General features: G+C 41.5%; 2 pseudogenes; both read right to left on the bottom strand.

Moving 5' to 3' along the window:
• Window positions 1-6,275: 6,275 nt before the first annotated feature.
• On the bottom strand, window positions 6,276-10,184 carry LOC102437744 (annotated as a pseudogene).
• An 11,587-nt stretch (window positions 10,185-21,771) lies between these two features.
• Window positions 21,772-23,411, bottom strand: LOC102437443 (annotated as a pseudogene).
• Between the last annotated feature and the right edge of the window lie 2,048 nt (window positions 23,412-25,459).

The following is a 25,459-nucleotide window of genomic DNA, read 5'->3' as shown; positions in this document are numbered from 1 at the left end:
ATAGGTTTATTTTGATAGAGATATGCTGAATAAAAAGGGCTGAAATAAATGAGTAATCTATATTAATAAAAGAATAATATGCTAATTAGACTGGGAGACCTTCTGGAGACCTTCCGGACATCCTTCTGGACAAAGCCGGGGCTTGTCCGGCCTGCAAACAGCCCCCAAATGGCCCTCAGCCCCTCGCCCAGCCAGGCCACGGCCTCCAGTGGGAACCCTCACCCCATGGGGGTGTGGCCAGCTTGCAAACATCCATTAGCCCCTCGCTCAGGCCAGCCATATTCTTCATGGGGACCCTCACCCTGATGGGGCATGGCCAGCCTGCAAATAGCCATCAGTCCCTCGCCAGGCCTGCCACATCCCCCGAGCAGGGACCCTTACCCTGATGGGGGCATGGCCTGCCTGAAAATGGCCATCAGCCCCTTGCTTAGGCCCACCTCACCCCCAGCAGGCACCCCCACCCCAATGGGGGCATGGCCGGCCTGCAAACCACCCCAGACCCTTCACCCAGGCTGGCCCCACCCCTCAAGAGGGCCCCACCCTGATCCAGGATCCCCTTCAGGGTAGACCAGCCAGCCCCACCCATGCACCAGGCCTCTATCTATACTTATAAAAGGGTAATATGCTAATTAGACCGGGAGACCTTCCAGACGGCCTTTCGGACAAAGCCATGGTGGCAGAGCTGAGGCAGAGGCAGTTAAGGCAGAGGCAGTTACGGGCGATCAGGCCAGGATGGGTGGGCAGTTGGGGGTGATTAGGCCCGCTGGGGGAGCAGTTTGGGGCAAGCAGGCCAGTAGGGGGACAGTTGGGGGTAAGAAGGCTGGTGGGGTGGGGGCAGTTGGAGGTGAGCAGGTCAGCAGGCAGAGTGGTTCAGGGTGGTCAGGCAGGCAGGCAGGTGAGCAGTTAGGAGCCAGCGATCCCAGATTTCTAGAGGATGCAGTACGGGCTTAGGGACACCCCCACCTCCCCGTGCAAAAATTTCTTGCACCAGGACACTAGTCATTAACATAAAATAATAGAACATTTTAATAAAAATTAATATTTTTTCTTGAACATTAATTTACCAGACACTGAATAACTACACAAATTAATAAGTATAAAGCAAATAAACCTATTTTTCTTGTTCTCCGAAAGCAAAGTATTTCCTGTTGTGCACACCAAACAAGTCAGTACAAGACTAATGATGTGACAATCGGCTGCTAAAATAGTCGCTGCTAGAATTGGTGGAGAGAAATGGTGTGTCTACGTGTAAGGCGCGTAAGGGAAATGAATGCAGCACGATTATAGTAATCAGTCATTAGCGAACATTGTAGTTCATTATTAGTAATTATGTATAACAGGACATTGTAAAAATTAAGTTACAAAATTTTTATTAAAACATTTCTTACATACCATTATATTGGCTGGGCCACAAAAAATATTCATTGTGGGCCCCATGTGGCTCACCAGCTGTGAGTTTGACATGCTTGATCTAAAGGGTATTTGATAGTTTTATATTTTTAACTAGACTAAAATCTTTGAGGGACAAGCTCTAACCAACTTAGCTACCCGGGCCATAGTGTAGGAATGTAATCCATTTGTGTTGATTAAGGTTTTTATTGGCACTGTACTTTAAATGGAGAAGTTGATGTTGATTTGCTAAGTTAAATGGAAGCCAAGACTGAAGGCACAATATATTGAAATACCTGGCACAGTAGCTCAGGTTGATCTAACTATGAATATCCTGTTAATCTTATTTTGGGGGTATAGGAATTGTTCTTATTATTGGTGTATTATTTCCTATTTTTATGATCAATAAAATAAAAAATTTCACACTTCTGATAAAATAAACTGAAAAGAGAATAGCAAGGCAATTTTGGTTTCTAAATCATAGGTGAAAAACATAATATGTTAGATATTACATTTTATTTGCAATTCCTACTTATATTTGACTTGCATCCAAATCAAGAACAAAATACTAAGAAATAACAGTCTATTTTTAATGGAAAATATCAGATAAATTTAGGAGGAATTTTCCAAAGGTTAGTTGTTGGTTCAATTTGTTTCCTGACAGTTTATTACATGCTTCAGTACACATGATGTTTTCCTGCAGAGTGATCACTAATCAATGTGTTATTAAGAAGTGGTATTTCCTATAAATCACAGAAAGAGCATCTGTCTCAATACCCTAATTTCCTTTCTCATAGTTTGATTGGGGGGAGCGCAATTATGTAACACAGAATTTCATCCAGAAAAAAAGACCACAATGAGGACTATGATATGACAGTTAATGTCTCATTACCAGAGAGTAGATCTTCCACAGAAAATAATACTTTCAATTTTTTTAAAAAATCTATTTGATTGAGTATGGTTCAACTACATCTTTTAATTCTTGTTTTGCTTTCTTAATTACATTTATTATCCAACATTATATAATTTTCAGGTGTAAGAGATTATAATTTGACATCTGTGTACCCTATTGCATGCTTCTTACCTGATGTCTAGTTTCCTTCCCTAAGCATATATTTGACCCCCTTTACCCACTTTACCCTCTCCCTACCTTCTTTCCTCTCTAGTAACTACCATTTTGTTGTCTGTATCTGTTAGTTTGTTTTTTTAGTTTGTCTATTACTTTTTCTTTTATATTTCACATGTGAGTGATATCACATGGTTTTTGTCCTTTTTTCTGTTTTATTTCACTTAGCATAGTACTCTCAAGATCTATCCATATTGTCATAAATGGAAGTGCTTAATCTTTTTATGTAGTATTATTCCATTATATATTTTCTTTTTGGGGGGAGGACACACAAAATTTTTAAATTACATCTTTATTGTTGACAGTATTACAGATGTACCCACCATTTAACCCCATTATTTTCCTCCACCCAGATCCCACCCCACCCCAGGCCTTCACCACCCTATTGTCTGTGTCCATGAGTAATGCATATATGCATGTAAGTTTTTTGGTTAATCTCTTCCCATCCCCCTCACCCCTCCCCTCTGAGATTCAGCAGTCTGTTCCATGTTTCCATGCCTCTGGTTTTATTTTATTCATCAGTTTATTTTGTTCATTAGCTTTCTTGTTTATTTTGATTTTTAGATTCAATTGTTGATAGGTACATATAAATTAGCAATTTCTTCTTCTTCTTCTTCTTCTTCTTCTTCTTCTTCTTCTTCTTCTTCTTCTCCTTCTTCTTCTTCTTGGATACCCTTTAACATTTCTTATAATACTGGTTTGGTGGTGATAAACTCCTTTAGCTTTTTCTTGTCTGTGATGCTTTTTTTTAAAATATATTTTATTGATTTTTTACAGAGAGGAAAGGAGAGAGATAGAGAGCTAGAAACATCAATGAGAGAGAAACATCGATCAGCTGCCTCCTGCACATCTCCCACTGGGGATGCGCCCGCAACCCAGGTACATGCCCTTGACCGGAATCGAACCCGGGACCCTTCAGTCCGCAGGCCGACGCTCTATCCACTGAGCCAAACCGGCTTCCGCAGATGTTCTTTATCTGACCTTCAATTCTAAATGATAGTTTTGCTCGGTAGAGTAATCTTGGTTGTAGGTTCTTGCTATTCATCACTTTGAATATTTCTTGCCACTCCCTTCTTTCCTGCATAGTTTCTGTTGAGAAATCAGTTGATGGTAATATGGGTGCTTCCTTATAGGTAACCAACTGCTTTTCATTTGATGCTTTTAAAATTCTCACTTTGCTTTAACCCTTGGAATTATTTTTTTTCATGTGAAATAGGTATTAATTTTGTTCATTTCACAAGGACGTTATCACTGATGCTCAGTTCTGTTATTTTAGGACTTTTATTAAGCAGACCCATGCCCAGTCTCTACAAAGGAAAATCAAGCCAGTCATCTGAAAACCTCGCCGTTTCCAATCAAGAGGAGCTATCCGTTCCATGACACGTGACGTACGGTGGGGCTCACCTTAGTCGTACGGGGTGGGCATAAAGTGACAAAAGTAAATTTATTTTTTTTCTCGACAATTTTTATGTGGACTTGTAGAATTTATTTACATTCTCCGCACGGTCACCGTGTTGAACGTGCACAATATTAATAAACGGCAGAGCTTTTGCTCTCCGGCCTCTGACTTGCTGGGAAGGCGGTGTGTCTGCCAGGCATCCGGGCTCAGGCACGCGGGAGGGACCTGCGTGGTGACCTGGCCAACGGGACCCTCCTCGTGAGAAGAGGTCCCGGATTATTCCCCGCGTTGATGAGCAGGTGTCTGTTTCCCGGTACGAGTCGCAAGTCTGCCTTCCCTGTACTTTCCCGGGTTGCCACTGGCCCACGAGGAGTTTATGTCCACTTGGGAAAGGGGCTGGGAATAGATTCCCTTCGCTGCCCCCCCTCCCCCCCGCAGCTGCGGGAAGATCTTGCTTGGGAAGCACATCAGGGGAGTGAATGTTTTTTAATGTCCCTATTAAACAAACCACCTGATCAGTCTGCCCCTCACTCACGAGAAGGCCGTCCGGTGCGGGGAGACGCTGCCCACACACCAGGGGCACCTTCTCTTCTCGTGTCCATGTTTCACGAGATCCTTCTCCGATTTCACAAGTGGCTACAACAGTGGCTGCTTCTAGGGACATTTACTTATGTTTTTAGCTGAAACAGTAACTATTCCTGTAATGACTGCTTTTATTTAAGACCAGCCTTTCACAACTGTAGCACATTATTTCATTCTAACTTTGGTGCGATGATGACTCCCCTCCCTCCCTTTCCATGTGACCTCAGGCCTCTGAGAGGCTACGAGTAACATTGTAGCATTTAGAGTAACACTGTAGCATTCAGGGTTATTTTGTTACCACGGTGATGAGGTGCCATGGGAACTTAACTCTCCATCAAGTAGCCTATGGCAAAACTGGTTTCATTGTATGTCATGTCACCACAGTGCCAGCACCCTATCCACAGCCACGTTCAGTGAGGATTTGCTGTACGTGGGCGGTTTCCACGGGCTCAGCTTTGTTTTCTGTCCCCACCAAGGGAATAATCGCCTTGTGGCCAAAGGAATCTTCCATTCAAAACCAGCCCAAAGGCTCGGCTATAAAAAGGAACCCACGTGAACCCCACATAGTACAGCAAAGGGCCCAGCACCAGGCTCCCCTTTGAGGAGTAACAAAACACTTTATATATTAATCTGGAAAAATAACATAATTCATTCACAGCCCCCCCCCCCGCCCCGCCCCGGCTCATATTTAAAAAATTTCTCAGTTTTCCAGTTCTTTTTCCTGTGCTATTTATCCCGGAACAAAGATTCACAGGGTATTTTCCGTAGGTGCTATGTAATCACACCCAAGGACTCAAATTCTGAGGCCCTGTCTCCTTGATAACGGGCACCAATGTTACATAACAATAAGAGTTCATCACTACTCAGAGACTAGAAGTTCTGACCGTCACACTTTTCTTTGTACTTCAGGAGCTGCGATGGAGGGTTACTGTCAACCAGAGGAAACTTACAGTATCTTTATCACAAACGTAAGCGGGAAGAGGACAATCTTTCGAGGTAAAAGTGGGAGGTGGGGGGGAGTGACGGAAAACAGACAAGCGGGAAAGGCAACGCACTTGATTCCATTTACCTGACACGCTTCCTGCTGTCCTGTCGAACCACTGAGCCTTGGCAAGGAAAGTGTTAATAGTTAGTTACATGACATTAGGCGGGATATGCAAATGTAAGTCATCCTGCAATGAAGACCTGGGGGCAGGGAGCGGGTTGGGGAGGCAGAAAACATTTTCGTCATCAGAGAATAAAATACTGCCGATTCGCCTTGGTCATGTATCTCGCTGAGCCACTTGGGAGTAGGAAGACAAAAATAACTCTTTCGTATTTATCAAAGGCGTAAAAAGTCAGCCACCCTTCTGTTGTCGCTTCTGAAAAACCTGGTCAAAGCGGAGAAAGATTTCTCGGGCCTTCCGAACCGTTTCCTCCTTTATTCAGTGAAAAAACTGTCTTCATGATTCTGCTAAATCACCGGCTCGCCCTGCAGGGGGAGCCACGGATGCCAATCCCGTCAGGGGCCCTTCCCTGTCTCCTGTGCAGGCGTCTGGTTAAATGACATGCTCGGCAGCCACGGGACCTGGGCCTGCGCCTAGATCGATCGGTGGGTTTGCGCCTGAAGCTGAGCCCTCCTTCCTCTGATATGTTAGAAACCACCCCGAGAAACCTTTAGAGCATCCGAGCTACAAAACACATACAGGTAGAGTTATTTTCGTTTCAAAGACATATATTCCCAAGTTCCCATGTTTCAGAAAGGCAGAGCCCAGCAGGTGCGCGGGGAGAGCCGCAGCCTCACTTGGAGGCGCCCAGGTGCACCAGCGCCAGGATGGTCCTGTAGCTGTGGAACAGGTCCTCGACCCGCACCTCGCTGCAGCGCCGCAGCACGAAGTTCCCCATGACCATGCGGTCGCACCCAATCTCCCCGTTGCCGAATAAGCCGAACAGGGGCACGCAGGGAACGCCTTCCGGAACGCGTTGGCCTCCACGTTGCCCTTGGCCGGGTAGAACTGAGCGCCCCGGCCACGCAGGCGAACATGAAGTCCACCATGTCCCGCTCGGGGATGCCGGTGGCCTTGAGGCTGCATGGTGGCCTCCAAGGCCTTCTCGTCGCTGATGTCCTCGCTGAGCAGCACCTTGGCGCTCTGCACGAGCTGGCCGCTCACCGACAGCCCGACCACGCTGGTGCCATCGACATCCAGAGGGCACCTGTCAGAGGTCATCGACACCAGGTTGTGCACCTGGCCCCCAGCCACTGAAGGGGTCGACCACGGCTGCAGGTAGTTGCTGGCCCCCACCTTGCAGCAGTTGTAGCCGAATACCAGGATCACTCGGAGCTCGGGGTTGTCCAGGAGGCCGACTTCAGTGAAGCGATGTCTTTCTATCGATAAATTCTTTGGATTCTTGACAAAACGAAATGGTTGTATTTTTATTCCTTCCACCTGAGGGAACAGCAGGGCAAACCCAGACTCTCCGATCTCTATCTCCTGAGGCCGACTGCTCCCAGAGCCCATGGGCGTCACTCGCTTGTGACCCCGACACTCTTCCAAGCTAATGAACATGTCCGAATTGGCCATGTATAGGATGGTCTGGGGCAAGATGTGAACATTCCGGCCACCCACAGCAGCGCCCGGCGGGCAGGAAGGAGAGCACTCGCTCCACCACCTCTGCCAGGTTGCTCAGCACAAAGGTGCCGGGGGTCCGCAGGGAAACCGCCGCCCGCCCCACAGTTTCCCCTGGCGGGACCGCTGCGCAAAGGGGTCAGGAAGCTGCACCAGTTCCGGCTCCAGCTCCGGCTCCAGCTCGGGCGGGTGCACACTGCCAACCCTTGGAATTTTAATTATGATGTGTCTTGGTGTGGTCCCCTTTGGATTCCTTTTGTTTGGGACTCTCTGTGCTTCCTGGACTTTCACCAGGTAGGGGAAGTTTATTGTCATTATTTCTTCAAATAGGTTTTCAATTTCTTGCTCCCTCTCTTCTCCTTCTGGCACCCCCCTGACAAGAATGTTGGTATGCTTGAAGTTGTCTCAGAGGCTCCTTACACTATCTTCATATTTTTGAATTCTCTTTTTTTTCTGGTCTTCAGATTGGGTGTTTTTATTTATTTATTTTTGTTTGTTTTCTTTGCCATATTCCAAGTCCTATCCCTTTACTGTTGATTCCCTGTAAATTATTCTTCATTCCAATTAGTATATACTTCATTTCTGATGGTTTCTTTTTGTTGTTGTTGTTAATCCTCACCCAAGGATATTTTTCAATTGATTTTTAGGGAGGGAAAGAGACAGAGAGAGAGAAACATCAATGTGAGAGAGACACATTGATTGATTGCCTCCCACAAGTGCCCTGACAAGGGCTGTGGTTTGAGACTGCAACTGAGGTAAGTGCCTTTGATTGCAATGGAACCCAGGACCCTTCAGTCCATGGGCTGACACTCTATCCACTGAGACAAGCCAACTAGGACCTGACTGTTGTTGTTTTTCCATGTCTTTGATGTTCTCACTAAGATCTTTGAAATTCTTGCTAAGTTATTTGTCATTCTCACAATGATCCTTGAAGCTCTCATTAAGTTCCTTGAGTATCCTTATAACCATTGTTTTGAACTCTATATGTAGTAGCTTGCTTCCATTTCATTTAGTTATTTTTTTCTGGAGAGTTCTGTTACTTTATTTGTGACATGTTTCTTTGTCTCTGCATTTTGGCTGCTTCCCTGTGTTTGTTTCTTTGTATTAGGTATAGCTGCTATGTCTCTTGGAATTGGTAAAGTGGCCTTGTGTAGTAAATATCCTGTAGGGCCCAGTGGCTCAGCCTCCCCAATCACCTGAGCTGGGCACTCTAGGTGAGCCCCTATGTGGGCTGCTTGCACTGTCCGATTATAGTTGAGCCTTGATTGCTGTGATGTCACTGGGTGGAATTAACCGCCAGGCCAATTGGCTATGAGGATCCACTGTGACTATAAAGGATGAGTTGCTGTTCAAGACTTCCTTCAGTGGGGCTTTGGTGTTCCCCGAGTCCACCCCTTGAGTGTGTCACTTGTGGATGTGTAGAGTTGTAATCTGGCATGCTCTGAAGCTGTCCACAAGGTGCACTGGCTCTGGGGAATCCTGGGAGGTGCAAAGTCAGCTACTGTCTCTGCCCTGCCTGGGGTCACCAGGCACAAGCTACTGAGTGATCTTCAGATTGCTGCTGCTTGTGTTGGCCTAAGAGGTGCCCAGGAGAGGACAAGCTGTGAACCTTGGCAAGCTGCTGCTAGTGATGGGCCTGGGGCCACTTATTGAGATGTATGGAGCACACTGAGTCCAGCTGCTGCTTATTTAAAAGATTTTAGGAAAGTCTGAAACTTGTGCCAGAACAGACCTTTCATATGGAAAAGGCATTGCAAACAGCTTGGGTGGGGCTTGATCTCAGGGAATCACCAGGGCGAGGTGAACAGGGTGGGCCAGGTTGATGGGTACTCAGATATGGCCCTTGCCAGTCAGCTCTGGGCGGGAGGGGGGGGGATGTCCAAGAACTTTGGGAGAAAGCTGCCCCCAATTTCTTTCCCTGATGTCAGACAATTTAGTTCTTTCCCGTATGTCCCTGGATCCCTTCCAGCTGCTGTCCCAGTGCTGGAGCTCACAGGGAGTGAGTTCAGGGAAGTCCAGGCATGAGCCCTTTAAGAAGAACTGCTTGGGTCTCGGCTGCCTCCCTTTCACTCAGCCACAATCCCCACTGATTTACAGCCTGAAGTTAAAGGGACTTCTCTTCCCAGCTCTTGAACTCTCTGCTGGTGGCATGGTGTTTGGCTGGGACCCTTTGAGCCTCACAATATCTTCCTCAGCCAAGATCTTCCTCCCAATTAAAAACTCACCACCACATGGGTGTTGGACCAGCCTGTTCATGCCTCCATCCCTCCTACCAGTCTCAATGTGCTTTATTCTTTAATTCTCTAGTTGTAAGACTTCCATTCAGCCATATTTCAGGTGGTTCTGAATGATGGTTGTTCTGTATTTTAGTTGTGATTTTGATGTGGTTGTGGGAGGATGAAAATACTTGCGTTTACCTATGCTGCCATCTTGGTTCCTCCCCTCAATCACATTTTCTTTAACCAATCATCCATCAATGGACACTTAATGTCCTTCCTTGACTATTGTAAATAATGTTGCAATGATTATAGGGCTACAAATATCTCTGGAAATACATGTTTTCATATTTTTTTAGGTAAATACCCAGAAGTGGAATTGCTGGGTCATATGGTAGTTCTGTTCTTATTTTTTTTTTGAGAACCTCCATATTGTTTTCTATATTGGATGTACTAGTTTACATCCCCACCAACTTGGGGTTCCCTTTTCTTATTGCACTTGTAATCCATAGGAAATGATGTCTATAATTCAACTTGAATACTAGGTAGGTCTAACCTGTTAGTTTATTCCAAGGGTTAAAAAGTTTTTGGAGGTGGATTCTCCACTCCATTTTTTCCATGTGGAGGCTTTTCCCTAGAGTGATACTCCTGGCCTTTCTCCCCACCAGAGGAGGAATGACTTAAAGAGAGTCTAAGATAATAAACTGTGCAAACATGGTTAAACCCTCTCCCTTTCTCAGCACTGGACTAACTGTCCACTGGAGAATATGTGTTTTCATGTTATCTCTATATCATGAGGTAAAGGGTATGCCCTTACACAGTGAGGCCAGAGGTACAACAGATGTGCTGGTGACTTCAGAGCTCATGCTCTTAACCACTTATATGTATTGTCCATAACTCTAACATTATCTTAGGTTAAGTAAATTGCCTAAAGTCACGAAATTGTTTAGGGTTTGAGACTGAAATTCTAACACAGGTCTTTCTGACTTTAAAGTTGTTGTTTTTTTCAAAATTGCTATACTATATTTGTCCAGGTTAATATTACATTCAAATAATAAATAATTTGACTTCTGACCAATATAAAATGACAGCGACCAGTTTTACCTTCCCTCCTGAAACAAAAACAAACAAGTAAACAAAAATAACGAAACATGAACTATTAAGAAACAATAGTTTTCATGATACAGGCTATCAAACATTGAAAGAATGTGACTCCAGAGAGAAGGGAAAGAAATCATCTGAGTACTATGAATGGCCAGTATTTTCTGCTTTAGTTTCCAGGCTTCTATGCAGGGTAGGATAATTTAGGTGGAGCACCCTTGATATCTTTGAGGTAAGGAAATGGAGCTGAAAGTCCAAGGAAAACAAGGTGACTAGGGTTCATAGGACAGAGTACCACAGAGGAGAGAGTTGCATAGACTGAGAACCCTAGAGAGCTTCAGAGGATGCCACTTATATTATTTGGCTAAGAATGATAAATGTATATGTACGAAGAAATTGCCTGAGACCAGAGGAAAATATAATCTAGAAGGATTAGAGAAGAGTGGCCCATGCTCATACAGGACCAGTAACCTATTCTCACAAGCCAAAATGAAAAATAAACAAACCACCACTCATAATTCATGTGGCAATGGGTGAAGTATTTATATGAATGCGGTATCTAAAGTAATCAAATTCAATGAAACAGAAAGTTGAGTGGCTGTTGTCACTGGCAGGAAGGAAGAGAAAAAGTTTGTCATGCAAGATGAAAAAGTTTTACATATCTATTGTACAACATTGTGCCTTATAGTTCACAAGACTGTAATGTACATTTAAAACGTCTTAAGTGGGTCTCTCTCATGCTTCCTAATGCCGCGACCCTTTAATATAGTTCCTCATGTTGTGGTGACCCCCAACCATAAAATTATTTTCGTTGCTACTTCATAACTGTAATTTTGCTACTGTTATGAATTGTAATGTAAATATCTGATATGCTATATGTGTTTTCCGATGGTTGCAACCCACAGGTTAAGAACCGCTGGGTTAGAGGCTTTTAACCTTTAAATACAGTTGTAATTGACTTTTTAAAAAATGTCTGCTACTGAAACCCATATTCTGCCACAGTATATTCTTCAGAATATGGTTAAATCCCCAACACAGGTATTTACATTTGCCACCAATGCTATATGAAAACATGTAAAAGGAGAGCTTTTAAGGACATTTTTTATTATTTGAAAATGATCTGATGCCTTTAATAAATTCTTATCCTATTTTTTAATGTGAAAATAAGAAAAAGCTTTTAAAACTACTAGAGTAAGTGAAACTAATTTGTAGAAAGCATTTGTTTCTTGCTTTCAATAAAATTTAAATAAACAAGAAATCCATAAAGTAAATTTTAAATGTTGAAGAAATAAGGAAACAGTTTCATATGGAAAATGATGTAGAAATGTTCCGAAATGAACATAATTAAGTAATAACATGACACAGAGTAAAATCTTATTATAAACATTGAATTATAGAATCCTTATAAAAATTTCAGTCTGTAAGAATATATTAAAATATTCTTTAACAAAAAGATACATAATGTAAAAAAAATACAATCCAAGTAATATCCAAGAAAATAGAAGAGATTATTGGAAAGGAAGTAAAGTACACTAAATTTTTCACGAGGCCTACATTTCCATGTTGTTTACAATTGTGAACCATTTCCCCACATGACACCCTCATCATCGTTTTTCTGCTCTATTTTTCTTCATAGCAGTAAGGGTCTTCTAATGTACCACAAAAATAATCTAACAGAACATAAAAATATATTTCTTAAAATATATTTTTATTGATTTCAGAGGGAGAGGGAGAGAAAAATAGAAACATCAATGATGAGAGAGAATCATTGATCAGCTGCCTACTATAAGTCCCACACTAGGGATTGAACCCACAGCCTGGGCATGTGCTCTGACTGGGAATTGAATCCATGACCTTCTGGTTCATAGGCCAATGCTCAACCACTGAGCCATGCCAGCTGGACAAATTACTTATGTTTATTGTTGCCTGTTCTCTCAACTAGAATGTAAGCTTAATGAGAGCAAAGATTGATTTTTTACCTCAAAGAGGCCCAATGAATATTTCATTTATATATTAAGGAATGAAAGACTGAGGAATGACTTAAATCTAACCGTAAGTCATCCTATATAATAAAAGGCTAATATGCAAATAGACTGAATGGCAGAACAACTGAACAACCGGTCACTATGACATGCGCTGATCACTAAGGGGCATGCGTGGAACATGGCAGGTGTGGGCAGCAGGCAGGATGGTGGAGCAGGTGAGCAGGGGCGCCAACTCAAGGCAGGATGCCGGTCGCTGCATTGGGGTGAGCCTTTGGTGGTTACTGAAAATTCTTTTCTCCCACACACCACTGTCTTGCCTGGCAATCGCACCTGCTGCCTGTGCCGGCCCTGATCACCCCTCAGGGTTTCTTCACCTCCCCCTGCTCCTGAGGGGAGATTGGGGCAGCAGCCACCACTCACACCTACTGACAGCGTGGAGTGATTGGGGCTGGCGCTGTCAGTGCATGGGAGTGGCAGTGGTGGGGGCGGGGATGCTGGCAGACAGGGGACTGGGGGCTGCTGCAGGAGGGGCCAGGCAGGGGCATGGAGGATGGACCGAGATCCATCCCTATGCCCACCGCAGCTTTGTGGCCCACAGTTCCTTTCAAGGTGCAAGAATTCTTGTACTGGGCCCCTAATCTATAATAATAAAAGCATAATATGCTATTTAGACCAGACATCCTTTTGGACATCCTTCTGGATGACCTTCCAGACTAAGCCAGGGCTGCGAGGGAAGCCTGGGTCCTGGGTGCCTGCCGGCAGCTGGAGGGAAGCCTGGGTCCTGGGTGCCAGAGAGAAGGAAGACCTATTCTTGCATGAATTTTGTGCATTGAGCCTCTAGTATAGCATATAATTTCTTGAGAATGAAAATGAGGGAATAGATATGCATATAAAAATTTGTTTTTTCTTTGTTTGGGCCTTAAGTAAAGAAGTTTGACTTAATCTTATTTATTAATATATAACACATTATCATTATTGGTCAAAGAAGTCCCTCTTATTAATTTATTTTTCCTTTTTTTAAACATCATACTCCACTTCCATACCCCCTACCTCATTGGCAACTAGTTTAATATGTTAAATGTATATCTTCATATTTGACTGAATGTTTGGCAAACATGTATTATTTTGTGCATGTTTTTCTTATTTGTATAAATGGTACTGTCTTATCTCACTAATTCTTTTATTTTTTTTATTTTAACCAGCTATTGTTTTTTAAGATTCATCTGTGTTGCTATATATACATCTAAATAATGCTTCTAATTGCTGCATAATATTCCATAATGCACATTGACCACAGTTAACCAGTGATGGATTTAGATTGCCTCCCATTTCTTTCCACAGCTTCAATAAGCAACCTTGAGTATATCCCCTTATTGAGGTATAAGGAATTGGTGGGTCATAGGGCACATCTATATGTAATTTGCCTATAGATTGACAGCTTTATCTCTAGAAGTGCTGCACAATTACATCCCTACCAGCAGTGCATGATGGTGCATGTCTTAGCTAAAGTTCCCAGAAAGAATGAGACAAGGAGGCATGTGGAGGTAGTTTATGTGGAGGTGATCTCAAAAGCAGGAATAAGCCACTGGGAGACCAAGACAGAGAAGGAAGGAAAGCCAATAATTTGTGCATTAATGAGGTCATTTCTGATGAGGCAAAGAGGATTCAATTCTGCTAGGAACACCTGACAGTACATAGAATAATCCCTGGATATGTTTGACAAGACCAAAGGCAAAAGCATTTGTCAATTTATGACAACCACTGGTAGTGTTAACCCCCTCTTTTCTGCTCCCTCACTTCTGAGCTATGCAAGACTCCTTGCTCCCCTGAACAATGCCATTTGAATTTTGATAGAGATTGTATTAAATCAATAGATGGGCTGGGATAGTATGGGCATTTTAAAAATATCAATTCTTGCAATCCATGAACACAGGATATCTTTCCATTTGTTTGTGTCTTCTTCAATTTCTTAAAGTCTTGTAATTTTCAGTGTACATATCTTTTATCAATTTGGTTAAATTGTTAAATTTATTCCTATGTATTTCATTATCTCTTATGCTATTGAGATTCTTAGCTAAATTACTCCACAGTATTGTTGCTTCAGGATCCTATTTGTGTGTGTGTGTGTGTGTGTGTGTGTGTGTGTGTGGCCAAGAGGCCTGCAGGGGACCCCACCTACAAGCATGTACCCTGGATAACAGCCTCAAGAATTACAAGTAAATTTAAATCACTGCTATGACTCCCCCAGTGGTCCTTGTGATAGACAGTTTTCTCCACCTCCTATGGCCTTTGCCTTTTTTGTCCCTTAGAAAAGATCCCCACAAAGCATACATTGTTGGGTGCTTGGTATTTTTGTATTTCCATTCCTTTGTTCTAGGATGTAGTTTATGTTATTTAGGAATTGCTTGATCAGTTTGTGTATTGTTTTTAAGATTTGCTTCTCCAAAAGGACATACAGATTGCCACTTGACATATGAAAAAGTGTTCAATGTCACTGATCATTAGAATGATGCAAATTAAAACTAAAATGAGCTATCACCTCACACCTGCCAGAATGGCTACCATCAATAAATCAACAAGCAACAAGTGCTGGTGCGAATGTGGAGAAAAGGGAATCTTAGTGCACTGTTGGTGGGAATATAGACTAGTGCAGCTACAGTGGAAAACAGACTGAAGTTTCCTCAAAAAATTTAAAAGGAACTGCCTTTTGATCCAGCAATTCCACTTCTGGGAATATATCCTAAGAATCCCAAAGCACCAATTCCAAAGAATATATGCACCCCTATGTTCACAGCAGCATTATTTACAACAGCCAAGATCTGGAAATAGTTCAAGTGCCCATCAGTAGATGAATGGGTAAAAAAGCTGTGGTATATACACATAATGGAATACTACATGACTGTAAAAAAGAAGGAGCTTTTACCTTTTGCAACAGCATGGATGGACCTGGCTAAGCAAAATAAGCCAGTCAGAAAAAGACAAATACCATATGATCTCACTTATATGTGGAATCTAATGAACTAAATAAACTAACAAGAAAAATAGAAACAGAAGCCTGGATACATGGAATAGACTGACAGCTGTCAGAGGGAAGTGGGAGGGACTGAATGAAAGAAGGTGAAGAGATTAGCCAAACAACATATGTATAACACATGGACACAGATAAAGTGTGGGGATGGCCAGAGGAAGGGGAGTGGGGGCTGGGTGGAGGATGGAAGTGTGCAAAGGGGAGGGATGGGGGACATCTGTAATAGTGTTAATAATAAAAAATAAAGTTAAAAAGAGATTTGTTAGGTGGGACCCAAGCAGTTTATCGTTTAGCAGTGGTTCTCAACCTTCCTAAGGCCGCAACCCTTTAATACAGTTCCTCATGTTGTGGTGACCCCCAACCATAAAATTATTTTCTTTGCTACTTCATAACTGTAAATTTGCTACTGTTATGAATTGTAATGTAAATATCTGATATGCAGGATGTATTTTCATTGTCACAAATTGAACATAATTAAAGCATAGTGATTAATCACAAAAACAATATGTAATTATATATGTGTTTTCCGATGGTCTTAGGCGACCCCTGTGAAAGGGTCGTTCGACCCCCAAAGGGGTCGCGACCCACAGGTTGAGAACCGCTGGTTTAGAGCTTAGTTTCCATTACTGAGGTGATACCCTTTTGTTGCCTCTACACAATGCTTTGCAAATATTGAAATTTTTACAATATTTAGCTGGTGAAGATTGTCACTATTCCTTGGGCTACGTGAATGCTGGGAATTTTTTTTAATATATTTTATTGATTTTTTACAGAGAGGAAGGGAGAGAGATAGAGAGTTAGAAACATCAATGAGAGAGAAACATCGATCAGCTGCCTCCTGCACACCTCCCACTGGGGATGTGCCCGCAACCAAGGTACATGCCCTTGACCGGAATCGAACCTGGGACCCTTGAGTCCGCAGGCCGACGCTCTATCCACTGAGCCAAACCGGTTTCGGCCTTTTTTTTTTAATATATATATTTTATTAATGTCAGAGAGGAAGGGAGAGGGAAAGAGAGATAGAAACATCAATGATGAGAATCATTGATCGGCTGCCTCCTGCATGCCCCCTACTGGGAATCGAGCCTGCAACCCAAGCATGTGCCCTTGACCAGAATCTTACCTTGGGACCCTTCAGTCTACAGGCCGGCGCTCTAGCCACTGAGCCAAACCGGCTAGGGCAATGCTGTGAATTCTTTTTTTTTTTAATTCTTTATTAGTTAAGGTATTACAAATGTGTCCTTACCCCCCCATTAGCCCTCCCCCACTCATGTTCTCATCCCCCTGTTGTCTGTGTCCATTGGTTTGGCTTATATGCATGCATAAAAGTCCTTTGGTTGATCTCTTCCCCTTACCCCCTCCCTCCCCTACTTTCCCTCTGGGGATTGATAGTCTGATTGCTGTTTCTCTGTCTTTGGATCTGTCCCTGTTCATCAGTCTATGTTGTTCTCTATAATCCACCAATGAGTGACCTCTGATCATTTGGAGGTTGTTCCAAGTCATGGACCTATACTCAGCTGCAGACCTGAGTGCAGCCCTCTCTTCTCCAATACTCTGTTCTGGAAATTCTAATTGCCTTGATGTACTTCCCTCAGCTTTTTATCCTGACCTCAGGGAATCCATTGGGCTCTGACTGGGCTACCTCTCCCTGTGGTCTGGAAACTCTCAATGCAATAAGATGAAAGAATCATAGTCCTCATATTGTTTGTTTTCTCTCTCTTGGGGATCACTTTCTTTCATTACCAAATAGCCAGTGTCTTGAAAACCATTATTTCAGGTATCTTGTCCTTTTATTGTTGTTTCAGATGGGAGGGGAAATGTGGTCCTATTACTCCATTATCTTTGGAAGCAAATTTCCTGTGCATAGTTTAAAAAAGTAAGCAGTGATGGCAAAATCTTTGGCATCTCGGAATTTCAGAATGCATTCAATAGTTTGACCCTAAGAGACAGAATTTGATCCCAGAATCAATAGCTCCTGCATTCACTGAAAACCCCCTTTACTGTTTTGTAAATAGACCTCATGGAAATTACAGACATGCCTTAATGCAACTTCAATAAAGACCAGGTTTTAAACTTCAGGGATTTTGAAAGCAAGAAACATTCCAGAAAATGTTTGCTGCTCTTTACCATCTGTCTTTTCACACACTATCATCCATTCACAGGGTGGGAGAGTTCCCATTCTTCTCTTGACATCTGGTCACATAAGTTAGGTATACAAATGGAAATCAAAATGCAGAATTAAACCTATTATCTAAATGTTTCACCCCCAGTCGCTCTGCACTCCCAGACCTAAATAAAATCCAGAAAGATGTGTGAAATATTCATAAATACAAAACAGAAATATCTAAGAGTCTTACATCAAAGTAGTTAAAATAATTGCCTTGCAATTCCTACTAAAAGCTTTTCCCCTCAATGTATAGTACTTTTCCAGGTGGTTTGGGCATATAAAAATAGCTTATGAAGAACAGTATAGTACACAAGGAGAAATACTACATATTTAGTGTGAAGAAATGTTGATTAAAAGATCTCCCAGGAATGCTAAGACTTGGGCACAAAATAAAGTCAGTGAAGTAGAATTTCATGATGGTTGATTATTATAATTTTGTCTTTAACCAAATTGGTCTAAATTAATTGAGAAAAATAGAGAACACTCCAAATAGTGACAATGGCATTGATAAACACCTGATGGTAGGAGGGAGCAAGATGCATTAATGAGAGTGTTTTACTACATTATGAGGAATGAGAAATAAACTTATGGAGAGAATACAAATACGAAGGTCATTCTATGGAGAATTTTACATGTTAGGCTAAGGACTTAAGGATGTATAACTTCAATTTCCAGAAGTAACGGAAAGTGGAAGCCTCTCTCTCTCTCTCTCTCTCTCTCTCTCTCTCTCTCTCTCTCTCCTCTCTCTCTCTTTCTCTCTCTCTCAAAAACAAAACAAAACAGAAATCAGGTCTAAAAATAAAACCGCTTTCTGGTTTGGAATATGATGACCTAGACTCATCTCTCCCAGCTCTTATTTACTAAGTACAAGTAAAAAGCCTGAAAATAATAAAATAGACAGTCATTAGAGAACCTGAAGGGGAAAAAGGGGGAAGCAGACTGCCTAGGGGCCTGGTGGACTTAAAGAAAAACAGTGACCCAGTATCTCCTGGCCACCCATCAGGGGCAGAAGCAAAACCAGGCCCAAACTCTCCTGACTTTCCAAGGGACAGAAAGCATACCAGGCTCAGTGTCTTGATAGAGGTAGCTCTGCTGGAAGACACTTTATATAAAGGGAATTAGCTCTCTGTGATGAATTGGATATATCTCTTCACCAGTTTTCCATGTCTTTCAATTTTCCTTTCTGGTACTTTTTGTTATGTAGAACTTTTAATGTAATTTTTATTTTACAAATGTACATAATAGTCCAGTTTCATTTTTAATATTTTAATTTTCAACTTCTACATAGTCTTAGTACTCCTTCACAAATTAAACTTTCAAATCCCTTCCACAAAAAATGACAAGAAAAATTAGCAATGAATTCTTATTACTGATGCAAAACAGTAGTTTCTAACAAAAAGGCATACATGGCAGGACTATTGGCAATGGGGTGATGAGGGACTGGGGAAGGGGAGGATGGGAGTGGGCTGGAAGAGGTTAATGGAGGAAAAGGAGGACCTATATAATACTTTCAACAATAAAGATTACAAGAAAAAAAAGAAAAAGAAATAAATAAAACCTCATTGGAGGGTACCTTACCAGAAAAAAAAAAAGACTATTGGAGAAATTAAATTTTATCTTAAAACCTGTTTTGTTCAAGTATATACTTGAAACCTGTATGGTTTTTTTTGAACCAATGTCATACCAATAAATTAAACTAAAAAATTATAACTCAGCCAGCGTGGCTCTGTGGTTGAGCGTTGACCCAGGAACCAGGAGGTGACAGTTTGATTCCCTGTCAAGGCACATGCTCAGGTTGTGGCTCAACCCCCAGTAGGGGGCGTGCAGGAGGCAGCCAATCAAGGACTTTCATCATTGATGTTTTTGGCTCTCTTTCTCTCCATTTCTCTCTGAAATCAATAAAAATATTTGAAAAAATATATATATAGTTAAAAAAAATTCTAAGTATTGTCACAAGTATTCCAAAACAATGAGTACTAGAATGTATAAGTCTAGTTTCTAACATTTAACTTCCAAAAACCAACCAGTTTAAATAAAACAACCTAAGAAAAAAACATGTCAAAAATGAGCATAAAATTTAGATAATTTTTCAAATTAAGAGAACTTTTTTAAAAATACAGTCATTATGACTTTAGTTATTACTCTTAAACAATTAAATTCCACTTGCTTATTATTACAAATGCTCATTACACAACAATGAGCCACAGAAAATGCCATATAACTAACTAGTTCATTATTCCATCTACACTAATAAAAGAGAAACATGCAAATTGGTGCCACTCCGCTACACCTACCAGCCAATCAGAGCAACTATGAAAATCAACCCAACAAAGATGGCAGTTAATTTGCATACACAGGAGTGGAGTGAAGACTGAAGGCTCCGGCCAGAGTGAAGAATGAAGACTGAAGACTGAAGACTGAAGACTGAAGACTGAAGACTGAAGAGGCTTGGTTTCTCAACTGCGACCGGACCAAAGGCCTGGGTTCCGGGTGCCGGAGGAAAACCGGTGCCAGCAGCCAGGGAAAGGAAGGCCTATTGCACAAATCTTTGTGCAACGGGCTTCTAGTATTTTATAATATAATATAATGACAACCAAAAATAGATCATGAACTTTTTAAAAATGTAAACATAAACCAGAACAATCTGATATGTAATATTTGTGCCAAAAAATGAAAATTACAAGACACAGTAAGAAGGGATAAGAAATATGAAAATAAAATAAAATTTATCTTTAAACCAACTTTAGTCAGGAAGACTTCTTCACAAAAAAATAAATTGTCAAATAATATAAATCTTAAATACATAACACTGTTTTCCCCCTTTTTGGTTATGGTCTATTTCAGGAAGATTTAATTACATAACTTGTAACTTGAGGCATTTCCATAATGTCCACCATAAAATGTAATGTAAAATTACTCTTAGAAAAATATGTTTGATGAGAAGATGAATTTTAGTCTATTTTAGACAAATTTGGTTAGTTTCTGACAACACTTCATTTCAGCACAATCACTACTCAGACATCAATCACTTTTTTTTTGAGAAAGGGCAAAGTAAATTTTACATTCTCATCAAAATTCTACCAATAATTACCCAATCAATACTTGAAGCAGATGCCATCAAGTGTGCAAAGATTAACAGAATCAGTTACAGAATTTGGAGGAAAAATCTCAATCATGTATAAAAATATTGACAAATTTAAGCTAAAATTAACCCTAGGACAAGTTCTTTACCCTAAAAAGATAACTAGACATCAGCAGAAATACTGCTAAAACTGTTGTTTGCTCAAAGTTGTTTATATTAATGAAACAAAGGTTAATAGTTAAATTTCACAAAATGAAATCACTACCTTCTGATTTAACTTTGAGGCATAATATAGGGCAAAACCCAAGTATCATACTTTCTATTTCTTCCCATAAACACAAATAAAAGTCAATACTAATACAAACAATAAGGAAATAAACAAATGGTCATTTATGCCTGAGGTTCCACAGCATAAGATATTGTTATATAGCTCTCCTACGTAAATTCCCTCTCCCCCTCTCCCCCAGAATAGCAAACTAAGAGTAATGTGAATTTCCAAAATTTTATGAACTAATTTTGATTTTGACACCAGATACTATGGTGTGAAAAGTTATAAAATCCAAATGTTTTCTGTGTCATTTAGCAAAGAAAGGATGAGGGAGAATGCTTTACCAAATTATACCTCCTACTCCACCCTGGACCAATTTCTGATCACCAGCTCAGTTCCAGTGCTTCCAAGTTATCAGCCTGCCCCATTCAGCCTTACTGCAACTCTTAACTCCTTTTGCACCAAGAGTCTAGTTTCCTTTCTGCAAATTAATCCTAATTTCCAGAAAACTGACTTTCTGATTTCATGTTGATCCTAACACACTTTAAATAAAAGAAAATGCTATAATGCTTAAAATAATTAGAAGATGGTAACTAGATTCCTTTACTGTTATGTAAGATGCATTTCAAGTGCTCTGCAAATACATGGAAAGTAGCAAGAAAACTTAGATTTTAAACCTGGATTCCTTAACTAGTCAGCATAGTATAATCTTGCTTGAATTACTACAGGACAAAAAAAGATGACAAAAGGCCATAAAACATGCATATGTTGAAGAAAAGAAAGCTTCACAACAAAAGTTTGCTAGATTATAAAACACCCCCTTTACCCACGCATTACTTTATCTCTGAAACATCTGAGAAGTTCTTTTCCTTGGTAACTTAGGCTGTAAAGAATGAGCACTTTGCAATAATCTCTACTGGAACTTGGCATCTTTCATATATGAACATTAACTGAATGTTACAACTGGATCTTAAAAGAAGGTTGCCAGTTTTAATTTTTTGAGCCTCTCTAGGGTTTTGAAGGCTTTATATCAGTTTGTCTTTTGGAGTTGCTGTCTTTGGAATTCTTCTCTCCACTTAGCAGTTTGTCTGGAGATGAGGACATAGAAGATAACAGCTATTCATCTGGGGATCCTTTTGGCAGGGTTGGGTCTATTTGGTTTTCATCCACCTCTTTGCGAAGATTTAATGCTGATAACTTATCTTGTTCTTCTTGGTTTTCTCTCTCAAAAAATACATGTCCCAAATCTAACAGATTTGAGTGATGGTGACTTCTGTTTCCTATTGGTCTGAGGAAGCTTCAGGGAACATTCTCCCTCTTTTTACAGAAGAGCCTGGATCCCCGGCTGTTTCAAACAAAGATTCCTGTGTTTTTCTTTTGGAAACATCTTTTTCACTGCTCTGTGGGTAAGACTCTTCATTTTCTGTCTCACTTATCTCTTCCATATCTGATATAATGCACACACTCTCTCTTTTGCCATGAGGGTCAACTACAGCTTCTCTGGAGTAGGCAATGCTGGCTTTAGGTTCCTTCTCTTCATCATTCTTGCTTGGTTTCATTTTGACTTTTTCTCCAAGGCACAATTCTGTACCACTGGCACATAACTGAGGCATAGGTGACTCTACTGAAGATGTTGCACCTTGTTCTTGAATTTCATGACATATTTGAGAAGAAAGTGTTGGAATATCTTCCTTAATTTCTGTGCCTTGGCACATAGGGCTCTTTATATGACTACTCTCACTCTCCTTAGACATGGAGTTTTTCTTGCCTTTTTTCACACCTTCTGATAGTGATACTGGCTCATACTGAGATATAGGTGACAGATACTCCTGAATATCGCCAGTGTTTTCTTGTTGGTTCATTATTTTCGTTTGTGACCTGGTTATGACTCTATTAGATGCCCAGGCAGTTTCCGCATCAAAATTAATATCAAAGCTTATCTTTCTTGCTAGTGCTTTATCATTTTTCAGTTGTCTTTCTATCTCTCTTTTCCTTTTTTCTTCATCCTCTGCCAATAATTGCTGTATGTATTCTTCACTGGCTTTGTTTTCTTCTTCTGCTTTGGCTCGTTGCAATGCCTCCATCTTTCTTTTCTCCTCTTCATATTCTCTTCTCAGTTCTCCAGGTTCACTTATCAGATGAACTGGCGGAGCGTCATTATAATTTGCTTGTGATTCTTGTAAAGAGACTCTTAGATTACATTCTTCTGGATAGTGTTTTTTAATGTTCTCCCACAATTGCATATTGACAAGGGAATTTTTTCGGGTATGGTACCGGGTCCATCCAGCGATCCAAAAGCGACAGAACGGACAGCATAAATTTGACTTTTCTACAATGGACTGAAAGCATGGCTTACAGAGCGTGTGATCACAAGGTAGTGTTACAGGCTCGACCAGGATTTCTAAACAGATCTTGCACTGGTATGCAGACAAAGGAGGGATGGGCTCTTCAAGTACTTCCATTTTAATGTGCTAATAAGATATAGTCAGTATCAGCACGCAGAAGAGAAAGAATAGTATTTCCAGCCCGATTATGGAGCAAGACAATGAAGAGTTTTGTGTTTAAATATGTCCAACAGCGTATCAGAATTCAGAGATTTGGAGCATCAAATATGTCTTAAAGCAAGAGGGATTCTGCAGGCCACGTAAACAGTACTATCATGTAATACAGTGTATCAGTCCACGTTTAGGACAAACTTCCGGTAAGAAAATTAACGGCTCAGTAAGGAGACCTCGGCCGTTGAACCAAGACAGTAATGTAACGGTTTTGGCAGGACGGACGGCTCTCTGGAGTGGGGCAAGGTTCACACCAAATTCCCCTTTCCCACTCACCAGGTGAAGATGCTTCCTTGGCTTCGGGTAGCCAAGCCAGAGACAGTCCAGCAGCGCCCCTTCAGGACCGCCATCTCAGGACGAAGGCTCTAGAATAATGGTGCTTCGCGAAGTCCTGCCCCGGAAGCACTGCTGAAGCAGACTTCCGGTTTACTATTGCTATGGCGCAGTGCACAATCCCTGGTCCACTTGGCCCTGTTCCGGAAGCAGGAAGGGGGGCTCCCCTGAAGCAGAACTTCCGGTTTACTATTGCTATGGCGCAGTGTACATCCCCTGGTTCACTTGGCCCTGTTCTGGAAGCAGGAAGGCGGGATCCCCTGAAGCAGGACTTCCGGTTTACTATTGCTATGGCGCAGTGTACATTCCCTGGTCCACTTGGCCTTTTTCCGGAAGCAGGAAGGGGGGGCTCCCCTGAAGCAGGACTTCCGGTTTATTATTGCTATGGCGCAGTGTACATTCCCTGGTCCACTTGGCCTTGTTCCGGAAGCAGGAAGCGGGGGCTCCCCTGAAGCAGGACTTCCGGTTTATTATTGCTATGGCGCAGTGTACATTCCCTGGTCCACCTGTCACTGTTCAGGAAGCAGGAAGGGGGCTCTTCTGAAGAAGGACTTCCGGTTTACTATGGCAGCAGCACACAATTCCCCAGACACTGCTTTCCAGCTTCTAGCGAGGTTCCCTGGTGCTCTGACCCTGCCCCTCCACTTCCTTTGGTTTGCCAAAAGCTTCTAAATGGTGAAAAGGTAGCGTGTCTAACTCCAAAAAGCTTCTACAAATATTATCATTAAAAAACCCCAAAAGTTAGGAAGCATCATCCCAACCTATCTTCTTTCCTGTCACTTTAATTCTTTTTAATAAATGCATTTATATAGCAGCAAGCCTAGTTAGACCAGAGGTAGGATATGAAAAGCAGAATAAACCATTAGTTGGGCAGATAAAACTAAGATGGATTCAAGCAAGGGGAAGGTGCTGAGGGTTGGAGTTCAAATCAGCCACAGCAACTTTGTTTCGGAGACAAAACTCAGATCTCTAAAATTCTTGGAAGAGGAAAAAAGCAAGAGGAAATAGGGTACCAGGAAGTAAGTTCTGTATCTTTTCTTGGTTGTTTTAAAGTTACTTCAGACAAACACTGAACACATTACAAACGCATACTAGTATATACACACATCTACCCCACAAAATACAGTTCTCTTCAGGATCTCCTATTAGCAAAATGCATTCTTGACATCACCTCATGCCTACCTCATTATTAATCTAGCAATAAGTCTCATGGATTTTACCTCCCAAATCTGTTACATCCATCCAGTTCCCTCAATCTCCACTGCCACCACCACAATTCAATGCAGTATCTCTTGAGAACTATGACGACAGCTCCCTAGTTTTGTCTTATCATATCCACTCTCACCTCCTTCCTATTTGCTTCTAACTGCTGCCAAAAATGTTAATGCAAATCTTATTCATGGTCCCTCTCTTGATTTAAAATCTTTCAATGTTTTCCCATTGCTTTTAAGTTTAGATGAAAACTCTTTGACATGTTCAAGAACTTTCTGTGTAGTCTGGCTTTTGTTTAACTTGCAAGGTTTTCTTGCCACATTCCCTTATAGCACAAGGTCTTTAAACATGCTACCTCTTGTTTTCTGGAACATTTTATTCCATGCCTCTCAAAATCATCAGCAGAACTC

Source organism: Myotis lucifugus, unplaced genomic scaffold (assembly GCF_000147115.1).
Source record: "Myotis lucifugus unplaced genomic scaffold, Myoluc2.0 scaffold_2, whole genome shotgun sequence".
Classification (NCBI taxonomy): Eukaryota; Metazoa; Chordata; class Mammalia; order Chiroptera; family Vespertilionidae; genus Myotis; species Myotis lucifugus.
Note: the sequence above shows the minus strand (reverse complement) of the source record. Positions and strands in the feature narration are given on the sequence as shown.